General features: G+C 41.1%; 1 pseudogene across 1 annotated transcript; it reads left to right on the plus strand.

Moving 5' to 3' along the window:
* Positions 1-8,412: 8,412 nt before the first annotated feature.
* Positions 8,413-9,816, plus strand: LOC308075173 (thyroxine 5-deiodinase-like; annotated as a pseudogene). Its single transcript has one exon. The product of its transcript is annotated as a thyroxine 5-deiodinase-like (transcript).
* Positions 9,817-16,255: the final 6,439 nt, after the last annotated feature.

The raw sequence follows: 16,255 nt of genomic DNA on the forward strand, positions 1-16,255 counted from the left end.
TGGGGGGTGTGAAGACCGTATACTTTATTCAATTCTGTACAAGGAGGGGGATATCAGTGACTGACTTGAAAGGAAAGGGGAGCCCGCATTGATGCTTATCATAAAACTGTTTTTGGGGACTTGTCTTTATGATATTTCATCAGTTGTGGTTTCTGGCACCTTTCCATCTCAATAAGTAAGCACGGAGAAACGGGCTGATTTCCCAGATCTGCATTGTCCTCGGATGAACCACATGCCACTGCCAAGAATCCAGCGAAGTTTATAGAAGGTAAGAGTACGTGGACTTAGAATCCATCTCTGTGTTTCACCCGCAGAGATGAGACAAATAATGACTCACTGACTCACACATTTTTGACCGAACAGGTATACCCCCCACCCCCAAACACTTTTGTTCATCTTTCTGTCGGAACGTGAAGCGGATTTAGACTATGTTAATGCAGGTAAGATGAGGTTAGAGACAGGAAATAACTGAGCTGCCTCATTGAGAAAGAAGGGGAGAAAAGGAGAGTAAACTGCCGACTGAGATACACAAGAGCAAGACAAACAAAAAAGCATAAATTATTGTAGTGCTCTTTCAAAACTAATGTTACAATGTGCTGCACAATAAATGAAAACAGGAGAAGTGCAAGTGATCAGAAGAACGTGATGCAAATAAAATGTAAGGCACTGTCAAAACAAGTGGAAAGATACACTATGTACACAATGTACTGTACATTTTATCAAATTTGGTAACTTCATTAAAAGCCATTAACATTTTTCAGTTAAAAGGTATGTTCTTAAGGAGTGATTTAAAAGATGACACTGACTTAGTTCAACTTATTTCCTCAGGCAGGTCGTTTTCAGATCCCTGGGGTCCTGACAGCAAAGGCTTGGTCACCCATCTTAACCTATTTGGTTTAATTTGTACTCTCACTAAAGTAACTCTATGGATTTTACTGTGTAATAGCAAAGAACATGTTCCCCTAGCTGAATTAACAGACTAGCTCACTGAAAATAAAAAACAGTTACAATTATCATTCTGTCCCTATTCCAAATTAGCTGTCCACAATGAGAAATCACAGCACACCACTGAAGTAATAATCTTGGTCATTATTTTGGCACTGACACTAATTCGTTTTTAGACACAATATGAGAGGTTACTAATCATAAAACGTCTTCATGTACATATACTTTATTGAACCGATCGATTAGACCATTTGTTACATCAGCACAAAATAAATTCACAGTCAAGCTGACATGTATTTTTAATACATAAAGTTAATCAACCATCCCATGGAAATGCAATTGTGGCTTGACAATATGATTGGTCTTTTTCATGTAATACCTGCTAGGCATCTATACTGTAGTCAGTGACAGTAGCAAATCAGTATGTGCAAGCTATCAATACGTTTAGTTTTGTGCCTATGGTTAATCATTGAGTGTTGAATACACTCACTGCATTAATCAAATAATTAGAATGAGTAGACTAACTAATTTAAAATAAATGATTACTTACTTTGTCATAAACTATCAGATTATTTTGTTTTTCCGGTCAACGTGCTGTGAAACAGTACCTGATAACTATATTGTTCCTTTCCAAACTGATGAAGCTGTTAAAAAGAGGAGCATTTATACTTAATTGAATCTACAATGAGTTAGAATGAGTGGCAGCACATAATGAAAAAACAATATTTTGGACTGTAGCAAGTCTGTCACATAACATAGGTCCTTGATACAGTATTTTCATTTATTTGTGATGGGGGAAAAAATATCTATCTATCTATCTATCTATCTATCTATCTAATGGTGTTTAAAAACAGCACTTCCAATGCATATGCTATAATATACTTATAAAAACAATAGCCTATAGTAATTGTTTCTTGTCAAAAATAATGCTTGTTCTGTTAAATTTTCCTCAATCTGAGAATGGTCAAACGATCAATGGGTATTTTATGTATCACAAGGTCACTACAAGGTCACACCAGACTTTTGTGTTGTGATAGTAGAAAAGGTCTGATCTTTGCAATACAACTATATGGCACTGGGCATGCTGCTAAGATACATGTTCAGCTTCTGAAACATGCTGCGCAGGGGGCACCTTTAACCGAGATGTTCCTCTCTCACCAAAACAGATATTTTGTAGAATCTAAAACTTTCGGTTTAAACCAGAGTAGGCTGCAGACATTACACATATGAGAATGCTTTCAATTAAAAAAGCATCCACTTGCAGTTACAGTACACTCCTACTGACTGTTCTCTGAGTCATAAAGTCTAGAGACTGAGTTGACAAAATGTCATGCTGTCTATATGTCTGGAGTCTGGTTTACATTCTGAACTACTGAGGTCAAATATTACGCAGGGATTTACAGTAACAGGCAATTAAGGCTTAACTGATGTAGTATGTGTCCAGGAGACCTTGAATGCCTTTGTTGAATAAACACACCAAGCCATAAAATGACATCAGCTGGCCATGTGCACCGAGACATAAATGACAGTAGCAGATACTATATAGCTGTTCAGAAACAGATATCCTTGTTGAACGAAGTTGAAGTTGGCACACTATGCTTGGCTGTAAACGACCCCCTGTAGGCTTGGCTGTGACTCACAACCTCACTTCACAAATCATTGTTATCACTTGGCATAGTATGTCAATGTCAATATTATTTTACAACATACACTATGTATGACTGTATTTAACTGTATGACTGTATTTAATAAGATATTACCTTGCTGTTAAGCGCAACAGCAGCCTTCTGTTCCACGCTGGAGTGAAACTATACACAGAAAAATAATTTAACAAACTTGAGTGTCAAAATGTACCCACACGAATTGATTTGGGTCACATGTGGATTAAATCCTGTAAAAGTACTTGAAACAAATATATTCACCAACATACAATTAGTTTAACCCATGGTTTACTGAACATTATACTTGAGCTTAAGATATCCCAGCTCTACTCAATTTAGGATTTATACTATTGTAAAACTAAATTGGTTGAGTTATCCACTGCGAGAGTGACTACATTTACAAGATTCACGTAAACATAATTTTATAAACATTTTATTTTCTTTATAGCTTGGAAAAGGTTACATTTCTTGCAGTATGTAAATAAAATAAAATGTGTCTTCATTCAGTATATCTTTATTATGTTTCAGTCAGATAAAGTGTCCCTACTGGTGCTGTGGTGTACTGTATGTAATGTCCTCAGATGACCCTGGTAGATATGAATGTGGTTATCATTTGTTGTTATTAGTCTTTGAGGACTAATTGTGACAAATACTAAACATAACACATTTAAAGGCATAGTAGGTAACTTTGCCTTGTGTTTACATAACAAAACAGTATACATTTTTTTTTACCCATAATTTCCCTCTATACCTACCAGGAGTCATCAGCCGCGCTGGGGTAGTGTGGTGGTGTTTACCTGCAGAAACACATTGCCCTCTCGCTGTATGTTGAACATTACATTACAGTCATTTAGCAGACGCTTTTATCCAAAGCGACTTACAATAAGTACAATCAACATAGGACATAGGAACATAGGAACGTCCCGTCTGCCAAAACAAACAGTGAAAACACCAACATAGCCCAAAAACGTCCCGTCTACCAAAACAAACAATGAAAACACCCAAATACAGCAAGAGGGCATTCAGGGCAATGTGTTTCTGCAGGTAAACACTAGCCTGGCATTGCCAGACTGATGACGTTGATTCACTCACACGTTCCTCCACGGTATCAGTCTGGACTTTGGCCCATAGGCAGAGAGTATGAGAGATCAGAAAATGACCGGGCCAATCAGTGACTGCGTTTCAACTGCTGTCTGTACAACAGTGAAAAGCAGCCCCTGATTGGCCCGGTCATTTCCAGATTGTGTGAGTGAATCCACATAATCAGTCTGGCAATGCCAGGCACCACCACACTACTCCAGTGGCTGATAACTGCTGGTATCGAGGGAAATTATTGGGGAAATGCATACTATGCCTTTAAGTAGCACTTGACTTTGACCTTGTAACAACAGGGTCAGTGACAAAAAGGGGTTTGAAAGATGACAGAAATAAAAAGCTTTTAAAATCTTATTTTAAAGGCATGCGTCATGTTTGTTAAAATGTACATTTTGTAGTCATGTTGATTTAATGACATTTGAAAAGACATTTGCACTATGTTTTTTACAATGAAAATGTAAAAATCCAGAAAATGTCAAATGTTTTAAACACATAAAAATGAGAAATGTTGAATATTGAAAGTTCTTATATATATATATGTTCTTATATATGTTCTTTTTATTATTTTAAAATGTCAAATGAAAATAGATTTTATTAGCATTATCTCTATGTATTTTGGCAGTTGTTGTTACATTGAGTGGGACATTGAGTTTTCTAAATAATCTTTGACAAATGATGTACAAATAAACAAATTGTAAAAAAAAAAAAAAAAAGAAAACTTTTTATTACACTCTAATAGAGGATTATGTTTTATTCCAAAGTTTTCCTGTATTATAATATATTATCATTATTATGAAAAGTACTGGTTACACCAACCCAGTTACAGCGCTTGACAATGTTGCTTCTACGTTCAAATTCTACTCTTTTCTGAAGAAAGTGACACTGAGAATCAAGCATGAGTGTCAATAAGGTGAAATTAATTGGTGTTTTATTTCATTTCACCTGACAATTAATCAAGCTAAAACGTAAGAAAAAATGGTGTGAGAATGAGCGAGCGTACGTACGTGTGTGCGTGCGTGTGAGAGAGAGAGGGGGACGGGGGGGTTGGGGTGAAAGGGAGAGAGAGGGTACCTAAATTGAGTGACTAATCCTATCATTACACATGTCTCAAAAGTCAAAAGATCAACATAGAATAGAGTCCCCTCAGCTGGTCCTGATGCTCAACAGACTAGCATTAGACCCTCCTAACACTACTGATAATCACGACATTGACAATGTCGTTGACAAATCTTACCCAACCAAATTATCAATCAGCAAAAACTAAATTATGAAACCCATTTCATCAAAACAACAAAAACAAATTGAATGCTCTCTGGCTATAAATAGACTGTAGACCATGTCAGAGAAAAATCTTAATACAGACACAGAGTGCACAGCCTGGACATCGAGAAAGGCTGGCAAACCTGGCTGCCCGGAGAGCTCAGGCTGTGCTCTCACTGCAGTCGAGGAGTGGTGGACACAGAGCTTTACTTCTTGACCACATGCAAATATAAAGATACAAGAAAATGTAAAGTTGATACCCAGGCAATCCCCTACTTGCTGGGTGAAAAACAATGCTGAAAGGTCTCAAATACTAACCAGTAAATGGTTAACTAATGCATGCAGGACCAACCAAGGGTGGGTGTATTAACGGAGTCCTTAAAGCAGCACTATGTAGTTTGGGGTATCAGTGGCCACTTTGGACACAAATAACATGGCAGCCAACGTCTTTGACTTCATTACCCAAGAGTATCTGCAAGCATGTCCGGCGAGGACGCACTGTGATTGGCCAGTCTTCGCTTTGACGGCAGTTCTGCCTTGGTGCCTTGGCATGCAGGATGAAACTCATTGTCTCCCCTATACATATTAACTCATTCACTGCCAAGTACGTAATGGACATAAATGCCAATTCTGCCAAGGACGTAAAAAACGTAATTATATGTGAATGATCTAAGCACCACCGAAGAAGAGTACATCCAGAGATCACGCTGTACAGATCTACTGGCTTGTAGATCGGCTATTTTTGGCAAAGCATAAATTAGGCAATACTGTTCAACTGCAGTAACAGCGTGACTGCTTTTTTGCAGCGACCATACGAATGTTCCCTTCTCGACCTTAAATTCTGTTTATGAACTACTTATACCCTCTATGCTTAGTAACTAATAATTAGGGAATGTCTCTGCCGATAATAGCAGATCTACAAACTCACAACGTATCAGGTTGAGATGCGTTGGGAGTTTGTAGATTTGCTATTTCTGCAAATGTTTCCCCCCAGAATAGGAATGCTAGAGCAAGGCAGTATTTCAAACAGCCATGTTAATGGAAAAGCCAATGAATAAACATGTATTTGCCTGAGTTTTGGAATATAGCCCACTGGAAATTACAGTAGATGTGGTTATACACCGTAAAATCCCCAGTGTTGATTTATCTATTTGTAACTCTGAGAGTTACAAATGTGAGTAGCAAATGGACCCTTATGGGTTACATTTGTACACTCAGAGTTAAATTAATACTGAAGATTTTATTGTGTACTTCCTCGATCTGAACAAATAAGCCAATCATGTCAAGCCAAAGCTTTTGTCAGAAGGCTGAGGCTTGGTTCATAATGACTTTGATAGCCATGACAGGAGTTAGTACTTAGTGGAGTATTCTCCACACATACCCACAAGAAGGCTATTAATATTGCGTGCGTGCGTGTGAAAGAGAGGGAGAGGTTCTAAATGTCTACAAGGAAAGATGCAAGGCATGACAGAATTGTTGATTTATTAGTATTAAGGACATAATGCCATTATGCTAGGTCTTCAGTTAAAATCTACAAACATTGCTGTGTTTCATACCATGTTCAAACTATGTAATTATGGCCATGATGTTTATTCTAATTTACAGATAATACACCAAATGTGATTGTGATGTTGAGGATAGAGAGGTCACCATTTTGGTAGTAGGGTCTACTTTTGACAAGTCTGGAAGAGGCATTCCTTTCCAAGGTTTTAAACTGCTAAAGACTTACAGCTTGTACAAGTGTAAACTGCACTTGGTTGTGAGGGGTCTGCAGGTGGCAGGAATGCGTCAGTCAAACGCAAAGACACTGACCAAATTCTGCTCCGTATCTGCTATGTCAGTTGCCACATTGGGAGGAAGTGCTGTTTTCTATATCCATTCCATAGCAAAGATGAACTCATGGATGCATCATCTGCAGACTTTCCTCGATGTAAGCATCTTCTATTATATGAAATGTTCAAGAATGTGTGAGCATATTTATTGGTAATAAACTGTAAAATGGGGAATGGGCCCAGTTCAGCATAAATACAACTATTAGTGAGTGAGTGAGTGAGATTCACCCTGCCAACAGGAGAACTGGGATCTTGAGAGAACTGGGCCCATTTTGGGGAGAGACTATTGTAGGACCAGAGAGAACTGGTCTTGTTTTGGGGGGAGAACTGGGCCTATTTCCTGTTTTTTATTTTAGAACCCATTTTACCCCCTAATCACCCATTCCCCGTTTTATATTTTGAAACCCATGTCTAATCACTCATGAACATTGAGGTGTATTTGTTAGCACTCTGGCCACTTGAGAGCCCCACAGACACTTTTAAAAACTGACTACCTTAAAAAGCCACCTGTTTTCTTAGTTTATCCTTGGGTCTTTTCCCTATGGCTTGATTGTACTTGGTTTAACATTTTAGTAGCATCTTACGTTGTTTATTTTGCCTTTGCTATTTTTTCAATTTTCAACCCTGTAGTACTATTTGTGAAAATGTTATCACAAATCAAATGTATTATATTGCAGATGCATTTTTCCCTCCATCACTGGCTGCCTGCCTGCCTGCCATAATTTATTCTTGATGTGATGTATTTAGTTAATACCAAACAAATGAATAATGGTGAATGTAGTACACCAAAATGTAATTTGAATCATACAATTATGAAAATATGTTTAGGCTACTTGACATCCGGTCACTCTTAGTCATAGAGACAATTATACTTAAACTTGATAAAATAATTAGACTTAATACAAATATATTGACTATATTAAATATATAAGACTATATACAAAGCCTACCCACTTCTCCCCAGAGCCCCTTTAATGCCCGCCAGTTGGGCCTATACTTTGGCTCTATGTGTTGACATGCTAAAGAAAACTTGCAACTCAAATTATTATAAGTTTGTTTCAGGGAATTTATGTTTTAGACAATATTTGGTAAGCTATTATCAGTTGATTGGTATAATATTCAGTAGGACTATGCTATGACGTTAACACTAGTTTCCATCAAACTCCCACAATCACCACACTATGGTTTTCTTGGTTTAAATACCCAGGTGTTTTCTGATATTGACCATTAAGTGAAACTCATGTTGGAGTTGTAGCAAAATATCACAGTATAGGTATAGCCATAATAGGCTGCTGTCTTTTAAGTCCAGAGCATGCAGGTATCAACAAATTAAGTAAACTAGCCTACCTTGCATAAGAATTCAGGTAAGCAGTAACAACAAATATTATTAGGCCTACAGCATTATCTGAAGTGTTGGCTACATTCTCAAAGTTTAACTACTACTACGCTCATGGTGCGCCCTCTCCCCCATTGGTTCTTTGGCAGTGGAGTTGACAGAAGGTAATCCCCACCATGTGAGGCCTCGGCCCCAGTGTGGAGGCGGGGTGTTATTCATTCAAATCTGCCGGTGCTATAAAAAGAGGGAAGTTTGCAAGTGGCCGAACTTGAGCCTGCAGGATCGTAGCGCAAGGACACAGACACACACAGCTAAAGCGCTGAAGTTCCACTGTGGCGCGCACGGCAATCTTGCTGGGGGTTAAAAAGTCACAATGAATACAGTCAAGGCTATTAAAAATGCAATAGTGTGTCTTGTCCTGCTGCCACGTTTCCTAATGGCAGCCGTAATGTTTTGGTTGCTTGACTTTTTATGCATAAGGAAAAGGGTCTTCTTCAGAATGAGGGAGCCAGAGGGAGATGCCATCATCGACCCCCCGTTGTGCATATCCGATTCCAACAGGATGTGCACCCTGGAGTCCCTCAGGGCCGTTTGGCACGGACACAAACTGGACTTTCTGAAAGCGGCGCACCTCGGACACGGCGCGCCCAACACCGAAGTGGTTCAGCTGGACCAGACGCCGCGTCGGATCCTCGACTACGCGCAGGAACGGAGACCGCTCATCCTCAACTTCGGCAGTTGCACCTGACCGCCGTTCATGGCGCGCCTGAAGGCGTTCCAGGGCGTCGTGCAGCAGCACGCAGACATAGCAGACTCTGTGGTCGTGTACATAGAGGAGGCGCACCCCTCGGACGGCTGGGTGAGCTCCGACGCGCCCTACCAGATCCCCACGCACCAGTGTCTGGAGGACAGGCTGAGCGCGGCGCGGCTGATGCGCCTGGAGGTGCCCGAGTGCCTGGTGGTGGTCGACAGCATGGAGAACTCTTCCAACGCGGCGTACGGAGCTTATTTCGACAGACTTTATATCCTCCAAGACGGGAACATAGTTTATCAGGGAGGCAGAGGACCAGAGGGATATCGCATCTCTGAGCTCAAGGACTGGCTCGATCGATACAGGCAAATGGGGAAATCCAGCAATGTAGTTATTAGCGTGTAGTATAGGTCCGATTTAGAGCTGTTATGAGAAATATGGATGCTGAAACTTTTCGGTATTAGGCTACAACCGGAGAAATAAATTAGAGGCACACTTATCTGTTTGTGTTTGTTAATTTATTTGTTTTTTTTGCAATATGTTGCAGAAAAATGTTGTTGTTATGGTCCACATCGTCTGGTGGGCTGGCTACATCATTATTGGACATCTTCTGTATGCAACCTGTTAATTTTCATCCGTTCATTGAGTTGTAAATAAGAGTATTTCTGTTTTTTCCACAAGTGTATTTCTCTTATCCTCGTATGGCTGTGTATAATAACTGATGAGAATCTTGTGTGTGTGCGTGTGTCTGTGTGCGCCTTTGGCATTACTATTATCGCCAGTATTGTTGTGAAGTTCGGTTTTTAAACGGATTCAAACCAGAAAGCCGATACTGATGTTGTCATACTGGAGATCGTGGTGAACCTGCTATATCTTTATAGGCTATATCTTTTGATTTGTAAATATTGTTCACTTTTATGGGTATATTTTCATATAATAAAGTGATTTGTTCTACTCATGCATTGCATTCTTTCAAGTCACGTCACGTACGTATAAGCGGTGTCCTATAAGTGTTCCTATTGAGCCAGATGAAGTCTATCTATAGCCTAAATTATGGCCTATACATGTTTGCAATATGGATATCACCTTAATGGCAAAGAAAAGGCAAAATAAGGACGTGTTAGAACTAACTCATGCTCATTTAGAACCAATGAATGATTCTAAATCTGTCTGCCACTCTGTCTGTCATGTCTGTCTGTCGTCTGTCTGTCTGTCTGTCTGAAGACAGACAGACAGACAGACACATTTTTTTCACCAAGGAAACGGTGCAAAGAATCACAAAATTTCAAAATCTAGCGCTATAGATCTTGTATTTGAATCGCCATAAAAATCATCCGACCTCGGAACATTAAGGGTAAAGGAGAAATTTATATATATCTACTGTATAGCCTACAGGAGTCAGGGATTATGATGATAATTGTTTGACTTCACCTGAATTTAAACATTTATATCCACCAAAGAAATCCAATAATTGTTACAAAACTAAGTTGCAGCATGACTTCTTTGAATCTATAAGTTTTAAGTGTTAAGCTAAAATGAATAATAGCCAAAATAGATTATGATTTGCTTATAGCTAATTAAATGCGTTGATAAGCACCAGTGATTTCACTTGAGAGAATTAATGCTTCTCAGCAGAAAAGGTTATTTTAACAAGAGGAATAATTCATACTCCATAAACAGTGTACTTTTTCATTAGTCCTTAAGGAGATGTCCATTATGGTCTTTATTTCAGATAGGCTGTAGTAATTAAATACAAGTTTATTTCAAATCCTTTTCAGTTGATATAAGTAAAAAAACGAAACAAAGTTATTTAAGCCTACAGTATGATCATTTAAAGTCTTAGCTCTGTGGTCATAATATAGTCTATATGCATGTAAAATAAATGATATAATAAAGTATTTCTAAGTAAAAGAAAAGTATTTGGTTAATTGCATCCTGATTTGCCACTACACTTGACTTGTCTAACCCTTTTACAATTTATAATCAGATAAGGATAATGCCATTATGCTTAGTGACTTTTCAATGTAGGTCACCAATCTCATGGTTTTATACCAAAATCTTGTGAGGGGAGTTAAACTTAATACAATTTTCATTAATTAAATTGGTATTGAATAAACAAATGTAGCAGTGACACACTAGAACAACAACAAGTCTTTGTGCTGCAATATAGCATTTCTGACTTGTGGGGCCCCATGCCTTTCATGGTTTAAGAAGTTACAATATTATGTCAGAATGGTTCAGGGCATATCTTTTAAATTAGCCTTTTATTTAACTATTTGGTCTGCATTTTATTCCCGATTCCTGAGAAGTAATTATTGTATTTATTGTATTTGTTTTTTGTTTTATTTGTTTTTGGGCACTAGGGGTACACCTCACCCAGGCAGTATACCATATGTGAGACTGGTGATTGGGCTAAGCACCTGCCAAGGATGGCACATGGTTGTTTACCAGAGCTGGAGAGGGGTATGTAACTCTTGTTCATATAGATTAAACCTATAACAACAGCTGAGTCCATTTGGAACAATGAACTTTCTTTTGCCTGCATACAACATAGAACACAAAGGATTGCTCAGATGGCTGTCATAAATATGGTCATATTTTGGAGCTGCTTGATTTAACTTGATGTAACAATAGTCCACCACCAGTGGTCATCTGAAACTTTTGTAGGTGGCACACATTTCAGTTGATGCGGACGTTGGAGGTATAGAGGGTAAAGGTGACAGCACGATTCATTGGTCACCAACACATTCCTTTTTTATGTATTCTAGTTTGAAACGCTGAGGAAGGCCGACGTGCCGAAACCCGTCCGTTTCTCTAGATAGACTGCTGCTACTGTGAACCTGAAAAAGAAATTGTATGCACCAACACATCTGACATGACTGCCTTGTAGTCTGACACACTGTGGTCTACTGGTGAGGTAGTCCATAATCCAGGCCACAAGGCTGTGGTCCACCTGCATCACTGAGATGGGTTGAAGGTACCTGAGTAGTCAGAGAACATGCCTCTCATGGTGCTGTACAGCCACGGCAGTTTTGGGTAGACTCTGTGTAGCAATATAGATGATAGCATGCTCCACGCCAATGTTTGCCTTTTATATGTAAACTGCTGGGCATCATGAGAGTCTTGCTGGGCATCATGGGAGTCTCTCACCAGGGGCTTCTAGGATGTCTCTCGAAGTTCTTCATGACATGTGACATCAGAGAATTTGTCCTGCAGTAATTGAGAGAGCTGGGGCGTCCATTCTTGGACAATGCAGGGGGACTTCCAGAGCTGGGGCGCCTTCTTCAGCCCATAGGGAGAAGTTGAAGAGCTGCTGGAACACTGCTGCCATCTACCTGGAGCCTTAACCACCATGAGGTTGGTGTTGTCTGGCCGCCTGGCCTCATTTACGCTGGCCTTGGAGAGCTGCTTCCTCACCTGGCTAGTTGTGATGATCAGGGGTGAGGGGGTGGATGTTGGGCAGTCTCCAGGTGTAGAAAAATACGGGGCAGGGGGAACGGGGAGGAGAAGTTTGTTTAGAGGCACTGGTGCTCGTGAGTGAAGGGGACCCAGGCGTCCCTGCTCGGCTCATGGGAGTTGAGTGGTCAAAACTGTTGAAAAACAGGTCGAGCTCAAATACACGTTCCAAGTATGTGGGTAATTTTAACTACTTAAACCCTATATGGTTCAGCGGATCCCCTCAGGGCTCTATACTAGTGTAGTTTCTGTTATTGTGGGAAGAGCTTTCGCTGAAAATAGCAGATCGACAAGCTCACACCGCGTTGCGTTGTGAGCTTGTCGAGCGTCTATTTTCAGCAAAAGCTTTCCCCACGATACGGATGCTGGGGTTTAAGTGGTTAATGAACTTTCACAAAATAATGTCTTATAGCACACTCCTATAGTACTTACTTACTATAGTTCTCAAAATGTCAAATATTCAGATGCAAGTTTGCCTCAAACTGATCACACTTTTTAAAAACAGTTTTAGGAGTACAAAAATAGCTGAAATATTCCCCTTGTTGCTTGGTTACAGCCTTTTCGGTGACAATACTGCTGCTTTGAGATCATCAGTGCTTCATTGTCACTCAGAATAACATTCTGGAATGAAATTAACGTAATCTTTTTTTTATTAATTAAATGTCTGTTCATTATAGTTTTAAATGTAATCCCCAGCCATATAACAATTCTTATGGTATGTTGGCAATTTTAATTGTTTAAGAAATATGCTATATATACTGTATAATGCTAAATTGTTAAATTGTCATTGATCATCTTGCTGCTTTCAGTTACATATAGTCTCCATCAAATAAGAATTGTAATTAATCAAACCTTGTTATTTATGTATGGGGGCTGCGACTGTAGCCAAGACAACCTACCCCAAATAATCCTGTTGTCAAACTCCGTCTGACTCATTTTAAACTCAGTGTGAGCCTGAGAGGCAGACCTCCCAATCTGCGTCTAAGAACTGCAACTGTGCTTTTCATACCAGAAGATGAAGATACTGAATAGTTAACACAGCTCATCCATTTGCCTGATAGTATACCTTTTGTAAGAATCCAAGAATCCTGTGGGGTGCCACAGATGTTCTTGTCGCTATCAGTCCAGCATGAGTTGTGGTCGCAGAGGTGGCAGTTACAATAACGTTTCATACCACTTCACTGTTGCTATTGATTTATGCCACAATTCTGTCCTTGAACCATTAGGTTTCTCTTCTATTATTCTACAGTACATAAAATGGACGATTATGTTCAAGCAAAACAACAAAACAACAACAAACAAACAAACAAAAAACAGTAAACTGCATCTTTGGCACTGTTCATATTTGTCTTGGGCATTGGTGTAGTTAGTGGAGCCATTGCCAGTACATCTACCCCATGGGACAGTACAGTAAATAGAAGATATATTGATATCTGACTCTACCTTCACTGATCATTTGGAACACATCTAAATCAGACCCACACATTCACATGTGCGCACACAGTGGTGCCTCTTTGAATGAAACACAGTTCCTGTATCCTTGTGTTCTTCTGAATAGAAAAACATGTGGGGAATGCTTTGAAACTGGCTCCGTGCCACAGGCAATCTTCCATGGATGTTGAGTAGTTGAGTTGTGTAGGCAGCATCCAGAGGTAGACGGAAAGCGATTTAGGGTCACAGGCCAGAACTGGAGATTTAACTTCAGCTGTTCAGCTTTTACTTTATGACTGGAACAGTGTATTTCACGCTGGGTCTGCTGAGATGATATGTCATCTCTTTCCCCCCAGGGTCATAATGCCACAAATGTATGCCAAGTGGTACTATAGGTGAGATTGGGCCAGAGTAGTCATAATAGGGCAGGCTACCCATTAAATTTGAACCCATTAAAACCAGGAAATTGTCTGTGTAATTGTATACTTTGGCTATTCAAAAATAGCAGATACAAACTATGAGCTTGTAGATATTCTATTTTTGAAAGATCTTGAAAATGTGTGCAAATCTTTGAATATTATAAAATATTTAAAACGAACATTTTAAACTAAAATCTTTGCTTCTGGGGGTCCCTGGAACAAAATATTTTGAGATGGGGGTCCGCGCGGCCAGCAACAGGTGCTGACCCATTTCTCCCTCCGGTCCGTCAGCATGACACGCAGAAATGGCGGTGAGGTTCAATGTAGATGCTGCCCGGCCAGCATCCAACAATGACTGCAAAAATTGCAGCGCAGTCTGGACAGTACAGGTCTCTGGAATGGCACCATGACTGACACACCACGCACTAAACACGTGCCATCTCTGCGATAGGCTGTGTTAGTCGCAGGGGCCCTGGAACTCTGCAACGTATGAACAACACCGTCCAGGAGCCTCAACTCCGACCACCTACGCCTCTCAGGGGCCAGTCCCTCAACTGAAGGTGATGCAGGTCCGGAAGCCTCAGGGTCCCCCGGGCTTGTAAATAAAGATTGGGCCACAGTGGCAGCCGTCAAAGTTCCCTCGAGATCAGAGACCGCAACCACTGGGCTCAGGGGCATCTCGGCCATCACAGGGCTATTAAGACCTTGCCACCTTGCCGCTGCCGCGGTGACTGGGCAGACGCTGCTGAAGACCAGTCGGGAGCCCCGCAGGTGCCAGGATCCCTGTTGACTGCCAGCAAGCCCAGCGCGCAGAGGCATGAACTGCTGGAAAGTCTCCATGACATCACCCAGTTCCTTGGCCTGCCGCAACATGGCTCCCATCTCCGGCCCAAAGGTAACACCAGGCGTAAGGGGGAGTTCCATGAGGGGCTTCTGGAGGTGCGACGGCAGTGATAACTGCGACAGCCACAGATGGCGTCGCCACGGCCTAGCCATCAGCCCGTGCCATGTCCGTCAGCAGCAGACCGAGCAACCGGGACACCTCCGTGACCTCCTCGAGGGAGTCCTGGTCCCCACCCAAGAGGGAAGGGAGAAGACTGTCCAGGTAGGAGCGAAGCAGCATGGCCATGTTGGTAAGGCGGGACCTGGTGGAGAGGACGCCGAAAGTGGAGCTCAGCATCTGGTCACTGACCTCCCAGGGCCAGGCTTCAGCTGCGGCGTCCTACTGACAATGTCCTCCAAGGGAAGGACCATAGTCGCCATCACGTCATCCATTTTAGGATACTCACTGAGCCCCACGGCCTCACGCCCAGCCATAAGCGCCCATGGCCTGACCTCCCTGGTCAGTCGGAAATGCCCCCGCACCATAGCCCAGCACTCGCGGAATGCCGTAGCAAACTCAGGGCAGGTGGGGATAAGCAGCTCATCAGCAGACTGCCCACCCCACTCACTTCTGCTTACAGAAGTGAGTCACTTTATCTGGAGCTTGAAAATTTCCACCTCATCGATGACATCTGTGCCGAGAGAAGGAAGAGGGTGAAAGGTGGGCCATGCAGGGATTTACGGAAGTTGCAAAGGGCGACACCCCCAGGCGTGGCACACCCCGTACACGAGGATTAATCTGGTAATCTACCTCGGTGCATCCGCTCTGCCGGGGAGGGATATATCATACTGGAGTGATCCAATATAGCGCTACATAACCACTGATATAGCAACATAGGTTTTTCAGAAAACTGTTCGTTTTTAGACGACATTTGTAGAATCGGCCTCAGGTCTTAATGGGTTAATAAACATGTGTGAGTCATTAATTCAAAAAATATTTGAAACCTCGGTTTGTCAGCACAGCAGACCAAACTGACACATCGGCATCTTTTGCCATTTCAGAACTGCTACCAGTTAATTCAGCAGTGAGCATATTGATATAATTCATAGAAATAATTATATTCAAAGCCTTTCATTTTCAATTGAACAGGTGAAGCACATGAGATGATCTCATCAATTAGAACTTTACAGTAGTTCTCAGGCTCCGCTTCAGCAAGGGAGAGGTTTGCAACTGATTCTATTGCCCT

This window comes from Gymnoscopelus braueri (assembly GCF_963280865.1).
Source record: "Gymnoscopelus braueri genome assembly, chromosome: 19".
NCBI classification, from domain to species: Eukaryota; Metazoa; Chordata; class Actinopteri; order Myctophiformes; family Myctophidae; genus Gymnoscopelus; species Gymnoscopelus braueri.